The sequence below is a fragment of the Punica granatum genome, chromosome 6, assembly GCF_007655135.1.
Source record: "Punica granatum isolate Tunisia-2019 chromosome 6, ASM765513v2, whole genome shotgun sequence".
Classification (NCBI taxonomy): domain Eukaryota; kingdom Viridiplantae; phylum Streptophyta; class Magnoliopsida; order Myrtales; family Lythraceae; genus Punica; species Punica granatum.
In genome coordinates, this window is record NC_045132.1 from 5,680,054 (window position 1) to 5,689,300 (window position 9,247).

A 9,247-nucleotide genomic window follows, 5' to 3' on the forward strand; every position below is an offset into this window, starting at 1 on the left:
AAATTTTCCCATTCCCTGAAGTTTCACATTATCTATAGTTCAAAATAACATCCAAATTCATACTGTGAGCATGTACTAAATCTTATTAGCAAATAGAGCACGGGAGCCTTGTTCTTGGAATCGCTACAAGTCAACTCGCCCATGTTCTAAAGCCAGTTAACCTCTCACTTATGTCGATCTCGCTCGGTTTCATGTCATCAGGCAACTCCCATGTGAAACAACAGAGTAGGTGAGCCAGTGCGAACTTGATCATGTAGAGCCCCAACTACATAACCCGGGCAGGATCTCCGGCCTGATCCAAAAGGAATAAAATTAAAGTGGTTTCCTCTGAGATCGGGCGCTGACTCTATCAAGAACCTTAAGGGTCTGAAAGTCTGTGGGTCATCCCACGAGTTTGGGTCTCGCCCAATAGCCCATATGCTGATTATGACCAGGTCAATGGCTGGGATGAAGCACCCAAAAACCGTTGTGTCTTTCGATCACTGATGCAATGGGATTGGGATTGGAGGGTGGAGACATGAAGTTTCCTTTATGGCACAACGGAGATAGGTAAGCTTCTCAATATTAGAATCTTCAACCAGACGCTCCAAACCCACAACACTTGTGAGTTCATCTTGGACTGGCTTCAAGTCTTCAAGGCTATGCATTAGCTCTGCCATGACCCACTCTATTGTAGATGCCACGGTTTCCGTCCCAGTGAACATCAAGTCCCAATCATAATCATAATAATATGCAAGATATAATCATTAAGATTTAGATGAATTATATATAATGAGATATGTACCTAATGGGCTTGTCAAACTTGGCTTTTATGTAAATTAAATGGGATAAAGATTGAGATACTTGATTTTCTTACTAACCACAATGACAGCCTTGATGTATTCTCTGGTGACCTTGATAGAGTTCTGACAGATGATTCGATTCATTTTCTTCTGTTCCATTTTTGTAAAATGTGAGGAGTTTGTTCACCATATTCTTATCTCGTTCATCCTTCTTATGATTCATGTGATCATTTATGATGTTGTCAATCAATCTATCAAGTGAGCCACGAGTCTTAACAAGCCGGCCATTGAATCCTTATAGGTCAACCCAACCAAGGCAATGGATGAAATCGGCCATATTGAATGCCCCAAACAGCACAGAGAACTCCGACATTATTTCCATAAACTCACCTCGGACTCCTATCCAGCTTGTCCCAAAGGCTGCTGTGAGTGATATCTCGAGTTAGCTCAAAAAGTGTGTCACCAATTGTTACAGCCCGGACCATCTTCTCCACCTCAAATCGAACCGACTCCCATGTCTTCCCTTGCTAACAGCTAAATAGCTGTATCATGACTCCATCACACATCATTAAGCTAGATTCAGGGCTGCATATGGCTGTAATTGTCATCAATATACAGACTTTACATGCAATGCATGGATTTGAAACTCGCTATGCGTAACCCTTATTATAAGTCCTAAATGACAGGATCCATTGTTTAGTTTACTTAATAAATGCTTAATATAACTCATTTGACTTTTTATTAGATTACTATATTCATCTTATAGAACTATTAGGAATGAGCAAAAATAATGAGGTAAACAATGTACCTTCATGACACAAATCTTACGCATATGGCGCCAAAATGGGCCATAATCAGAGAACACTATGTCAGCCCGGCCATAAGGGAGGTAACTGCTCGCGAGCATCGTGGGATGGTTGGAGATGATGTTGTCCTAGACTTGGAGGATCTCCCGCACCATGTCTGGAGAAGACACTACCATAGTGTTTCTAAACCCAAATTGGACGTGACAAGCCCGCCATACTTGTTAGCCAACTTGGCTAGTTCCCGGTGATTCAATTGGTTAATTATCAGCATGTTCCCGAACCCTCTGGGCCCCAATGGATAGGGCAGTCTTTGATGGGATCGAATGAAGAGACCCAACAGGAGAAGCAGGAGGACGACTGAGACGAACAAACTATAATCCATGGTTCTTTTGAAGAATGAAGTAGGCTAGTACATGGACAAAACTTTATGTATAAGCTACGGGACGATGGAGGCGAACAAAATATAATCCATGGTTCTTTTGCTGAATGAATTGGGATACTACATTGCCAAAAATTTATGTTAAAGCTAGGGTTTGCGTTCTCAGTAGCTAAAGTATATACTAATAGGATTCTCATTAATGCAACTTGTTGAACAAAAACTGGAGATAAGCCATCTTTCATGTCCGCCATAAAATAGTGTATAATGTCTAATTTTTCGAGGAGGATGTTAGATGGATTGAAGCAAATCACGTCGTGGAAAACATAATCATATTCCTCGTATAATGTTTAATCATTAACTTTTTTCGCACATGCACATAATGGTTGGCATTTGGAGGAGGAAAAAGGAAATGGAGGAGACAATTCAACCAAGTCACTTGTATCATTGGCTTTAATAATAATGGGGAAAAGAATCCATTGGCCTGAAAACATGGCCGCGGGTTGAGAAAGTTTGGCTTGAGAGATCTCACATACGGGGATCGGGGCACCTTTTTCCGCTCGTACATGCACGTGCTCTAAATCCTCATGCGACCTCGATTGGGGAGAGTGTTATCACAATTAAAGTTAACTATAAAATCACAGGTTATCATTTTTGCTCCATGCTTTTCAGCCAACGTCTACTTTAACGATGACGTGGCATGTCACAGTTTTGAAAAAAAAATCAAAAGAAAAATCCTAACTCCCTTCCCAAACGTTTGCGAGGATTGTTTGTTGGGAGTGGTGGGGTAGCCTTGCCCGCAGGCATCAACCCCTTGGATGAGATCGTTGGCGACTTGTAGGTCGGCCAACAACCTTATTCCAACCCCTAAAATTGCAGGGAGATTAATTGAAAATTGGTCACCAGCCCCGCGTGAGGTCACCGGGCGACTTCTGGGTGGCGGTCTCAACGGAAGTCACCACCTCCGATTGGGGCGAGGGATGGGTGTTAGGCACTTTTTGATGTGTTTTAATTTCTTGTGCAATACATGGGTTATCGTTTAGTTTTTATTAGATTGTGCAATCTTTTTTTTTTTTTGGGTGTGCAAGTGGTGGACTCTTGTCCAATCTCAAAATTTAAGTGGATAAGATGGTGAACCTAATGGTCTTATATATCCAGGATATTCTTTCAATTTTCTTTGAAGTGTGACAACAACTCACATCACTAATCCTCACGTGGTAAAGTGTGATCATTCATACTCGCTAGCAATTGCCACATGAGGGGAAAGGAGACAAACTAACCATGAGTTTCACACTTGGACTAAGCTAATATATGAGACTTGACTGGTCTCAAACATTGGATTTCTGTGGTGTGAGGATACTTAGACACGTAGATTCTGCTATAATAATATGTGAAATTTTCACTATGCCCTCGAATGATTGGATTCATGTCAAAATACAAGAGTTTCAGCTTAGAGGATCAAGGATCCTATCAACTTATACACTCAAGATTTTCTTTCTATTATTTTTTCCCATGTGGGACATCAACTCTCAACAATTTTTCATATCTTCTTTAGAATAAAAAACGACCAAGATGTATCAACGAGGGTGTAGCAATGGCGTACACTCTCGCCTAGTAACCAAGAGATTCTAGATTAGTTATTAGAATTTATATTTTATTGTATTAAGCATGAACATCTCTTGTAACAGAAAAAAATAAAATCAAGATGTGAGTACAAACAAACGTTATTTGAATCTTTACTTCTTCAAAATACAACTCTTCAACTTCTATAGAATTCTAAAACTCTAATATGAAAGCTAGAGAAGTTTACTCCAATGACCTCTAGCTAAAGAGTGCACATACGCTTAGATTTTTGTGGGAGAGTTTAGGCAAATGCCTTCTCTCATAGTCACATATACTTATTTATAGGGCAAAGCATGCATGGAATATATATGGACTTTTGTTACAATGCATGGACACTTGTGACAATACAATTAAAAAAAAAAGAACAGAAAAGCTTGCGACAGAGGCTTGCAGGATACTCATATCGTGACTAGCTTTATGTCTACATGACTTGTGATCTTCAACTGGGAGACCTGCATTTTGTTTATATGCATGCATATATCTTGTGATATCTTGAACTTTTAACTTTCATGAAGCTTTTTTCTTGGGGACTTGAATCTTATCGTTTCCGTACGATAATAATAGTGGTTCGTAGTACACAACGTATATCACACAAAATCAATTAATCATATCTGCTATATTAACTGCTAAATAACATAAAAAAAATATGAAGTTTGTACTTTTTATTAAATCAGTTTATACTTTTTAATTTTAAAAGTAAAAATAACATGTGATTTAGTTTCTCGTCAAATGTAACCATTGGTGTGGCCAAAAAAAAAAATCTATTCATTGGTAGAATTTCGTCCGTTTATTCCGTTAGAATGTGATGAGTCGCCTCTTCTGTAACATATTTCTCCACGCGTCAAACTCTCCTTGGGTCTTTAAATGTGATAATTTTAAAATTATAAAAATTAGTTATTTATGATTTCTTTTTCATTATACTATGCCTTGGGTCTTCTTGGTAATCGGAAAAAAAATTATGAAAATTAAAGGGAAAAAAAGAAGATAAAGGTGGAGAGGGGGAGGAAGGGGTCTTAATGTAGTGGTACAAAGCCCTACCCAGAATCAAGAAATCTTGGGTTAGATCATCATCAGTGGGACTTATGTGCCTCTTTATTTAAAAAAAAAAGATGGTGTGGTGGTGTTATGGGTCGGGCGGTGCTTTGGTTGGCTGGCAGTCACCGCTGCCCTAAAAAGTAACCCAGAGGTATCTCGAATTACCAGTGAGCTCGAGCCAATACTGCCCCTTTTATCCTCCTTTGTTACAGTAGCATGCTAGTGTCACGAGTCACAAACGAGGTGGATCAGTTCAAAAATGCACCCGCAAGTCGGAAGTGGTGCCTAAACCTGAGAAGACTTGCACCGTCTCAATGAAGACGGCAATGTCCTTCTTCAAGACCTATGTATGCCTTCTGGTCCTTTTAATTCTTTGCTATCAAGTATTTTAGGAATTTTTTAAAAACTCAACTGCATTCCAGCTATATATATATATATATATATATATATTTATTTATTTATTTAATTGGATTCTAATAATAAGGTGGAGGGGGGAAATTAAAAAATAACGATTATGTTGTTGAATTATGAGAAAAAGTGAATAAAAAAAGTAATGAATAGTTAAAAAAATAAATATTGTATTGTTGAATTGTGGAAAAAGTAATGAATAATTGAGAGAATTTAATATTAAAAATTGAATTAAATGATAGTTTAGATAAACAAAATTGAAAATAATAATACTAATAATTGTGTTGTTGAATTGAAAATAAGTGAAGTTAAAGTAGAGTAGAGTAAAAAAAATTACTCCAAAACCAAACAAAATCGACCTTTGCTAATTTGTAGCCACATGTTGGATCAGATTGGTCCGGCAGTTTTTGCCCTGCTTTCAGATTCAAAGAGTTGCATTCTGCTTGTATATGTTGTATATCAATATCGATTGCTCCTTTCAGTTGATTGAATTGATGGGTTCGGCAAGTTATGTCAGATCGTGCATAGATGATTTACTGCGGTATAGAATTTTCTTATAAGTTTCCCTTATGGGACTGCTTTAATTCGGGCTATCGACTCCAGGCATCTATTCGGATCTTTAGGCCCACGGGCTTTAAAAAGATCAGTGGTGATTCCCATCAGCCGAGTGCTTTGGTCCCTCGTTGTCGATCTGATGTATTTACAGAACTACAACATGTCATCACTTGTGGAAAAAACATTCGATAAAATTATCTAGCAAGTATTTAACAGATAATTCACCAAAAGAAATTTAGATTTACTAAACCAGAAATGGATGCTTGAATCGTTCGATTTAGGATTTATTTAGCCGTTATCGCTTCAAGGAGTTACTGTCTGCAGGTAAGGATAGATATCAACAGACAATTTCAGTTGATTGAATTGATGGGTCTTGGAAAATCATGTCAGACGTTTACACGGTTACACGGACGGAGTACTGCTGTGGAGATGCATGGGGAGATGTTTCTGATTGCAAATCATCAAGCAGATAAAGAAAAATTATCTCCATTTCAACTGAATATGAAATTGTTTGTTTGGTCTCAAAAATACATTGTAGATGTGACTTTGTTGATGTCTTGTCTTAAACTGCATATCTTGTATGTCATGTTACCTGCTGGTATCAAGATATTGCAAATTTATTTTGGGTCATATTTGGCCCTCAGATGTTAGTCAGCTAGGTGATCTTTGATAAATTAAGTGCTTAAAAATTAAGTACTTAATTAGTTAATAGAAGAAATGTATAGGAAGAATGAAGGAATGAATAAGGATGAGAAAAGGTTTTGTGAGAAATAAAGAACACCAATAAGTGAAGAATGATTTATTTCATTAAGTCAAAATGTTCTACTTATTTTATTGTCAAGTAGTTTTTTGCTTAATGATTAAATAGTTTAGATCATTATCTCTCATCTTTCCTTCTTTCTTACATTCATTTTCTCTTATAACTAACTTGTAACTAACTTTTAAGCTCCTATTTAATTATATTGAAACAAATACACTCTTAATTCGAGGCACACTTAATTTGCAATAATTGCTATGGTATCTGAGCTTATTTACTACTCCATGCGTTAGATTTTCTACTTATATGACTTCCATGGGATACTTGTAATGTAGACCAACGCAAGTATCAGATCCAGATTCCATTGTCTCCGAAAATAGACCCTAGTGTGACTATGATGACTGTGGCGGAGAAGCCAAATGTGACCTGTAACCATCATCTTGGGGGATGCAAGGAACAGATAGAGAAGATTTGTGAAGTGAGTTTTCTTTTGATGGGCATCTTCATTTTCCTATCTTACTGGCTTGCTCTGTTTCTATCGATTCAATCTATTTTCTTACTTTTCAGGTCGTTGAGTTGCCCATGCTTCACCCAGAAAAAATTGTAAAACTTGGAATCGATCCTCCATAGGGTTGTTCCTTGCAATGGCCCAAGAGTAACTGGCAAAACACTCTTGGCAAGAGCAAAGGCCAACAGAACTGATGCCTGTTTTATTCGTTTTATCAGCAATGAACTTATTTAGATGTTGAAGCTCCAGCATCTACCCCGATTTCGACCCCATTTTCCTTCGCCGCATCCTAGAAGACATCGACATCAGCAACTTCAACCTCCTAATCGACGTTGGCGAGTCGTAATTCCATGAAATCTCCGCTCTTCAAGCTGGCGACAGTGGTTTGGGGTTCCATGTAATCGGTCCACATTTCACTGAAATCGGCCGCACGAAGAAGGTAATCGATGTCAGAATTTCGCAACTACTAAGAAGCAATACTCAATTTCACGGATAACTAACCTCCCAGCTTGCAATTTTTCCTTGCTTGATTGGGCAGAAGAAGCGAGAGAGAGGACCTGCAAGAACAGGGCAAATGCCCCCCTTTGTCAGGAGAGATTCCCCGAATTTGTGACGTCTTCAACAGAAGGACAAAGATTCCCTCCTTTGGGCTTTTTCGAGGGTCATTCCACTTCTCTGTTCACCTGCACGCGAGGCTTTAAGATCCGCCTCTCCTCTGCTTGGGAATGCCATCTGCATTTGAGGTAATTTCTGCTTTCCTCTCGCCATTACTCCATGTCTGTTGCATAATTTTATGGCTTGTCTTGCCTCTTTGGTCACTGAGAGGCAATCTTCTGTTCTTGTTTCGTTGAATGTCAGTGTAAAGCTTCTTTTCTTGTTTCGTGTAATGCGAATTTGAAGCTATTGTGTTGTTGTTTCAATATGTTTGCGATCTAAGCTTCTGTTCTTCTTTCAGTTTGGTTGAGTGATATGCTTCTCTTCTTGTGTCGGTTACTGTTAGTGTGCAGATGTGTAGTCGATACATCATGGGCGGAATACGATGAATTTCGAAGTCCACTGGCACAACTGGGATTTAGAACTCAAGTGGATATGAGTAGTGACGAAATGAAAGTTGTGCGCGACCGTATCGCTAATCGGTTATGGCATGCGGAGAGAAGAGTTTCATGACATGTATTGAGATCTTTGAATTTAAAATTAGTAGCGATTTGTTCTGTTCGTCACTGCATTTTGTCGAATTTTTGGTTGATCACCATGTTATTTAATACATATATTGTTATGTATACATATCTTCTAACTTCTATCGCTTATAGAAAAGGAAAAGGAAAAACAGAGGAAAATTTAAAAATAAAAAAAAGCCCTGACAAGCACCATTGTTTGTACTTGCCGTGGCTTTCTCCATTTTCCCTTGTGGGCCCACCATCAAACAAAAAGCATGCTTGATTTGTCTTTATATGCAAATAAATTGAGTTGAGCTAAACTCAACTCAGCTGCCAAGCACAACCTAAATTCGCATGGCCACAATGACTTGTTTGTAATGTTCATAACAACTACTGTTTGCGGAGTTTATCTACAAAAGACTTTCCTCTTTGTAAAATGCTGGATACTAGTTTGCTAAATTTCTTCAGTAAGATATATATATATATATATATATATATATAAAACAGCACGAGATTGTGATTAGACTATGATTCTGCTTTTACGACTTAGCGTTTCCCGATTATGGCCTTTTTATTCTCCTGTATTTTCAGGCCAAACACTTTGGATCCTGCATTACTGCATCCCGGTTGTTTGGATCGTAAAGTTGAATTTGGTCTTCCCGATCTCGAGAGCAGGACGCAGATATACAGGATTCCCACAAGGACTATAAACTTTGAGAGGGACATTCGATTTGAACTTCTCGCCCGCCTTTGTCCTAATTCTACTGGTGAAAATCTTCTGCTGAATGATATATATACACTGGTGGGCACCAAAATTATTGACCGATCAAGGTGCGCTGTCCCAATGTCCCATCTTTACTTGAGATCGGCTGAATGCATAAGGATCGATTCTTAATTAATTAATTCAATTTGACAATGGTAGTGTGTAGTCTGCTTGATTGGTAATTACTGTGATGACTGCAGATCGAGATTACTGGCTCCAAAATTATATCATTACAGTCGATGGACTTGTAACAATATAACCTAATGGTCGTTCTCTTTCAGAATCACCGGCTAATGAGATCAAGATATGCGGGTTTGTCGATGTAGCTCATTAGTCCCAGAACAATCAATGGTCTGAGATTACCGCATAAAAAGAAACTTCATAAGTTTCTTGAACACGAGGATAGCTTCACTTATTAGATTTACAGTGTCACAGACAAGCCGGGAGGTGATCTCACACATAACTTCATTTCCCAAG

At 38.3% G+C, this 9,247-nt stretch overlaps 1 pseudogene; it reads right to left on the minus strand.

Annotated features, from left to right (window-relative positions):
• Positions 1 to 1,970, minus strand: LOC116212084 (annotated as a pseudogene).
• Between the last annotated feature and the right edge of the window lie 7,277 nt (positions 1,971 to 9,247).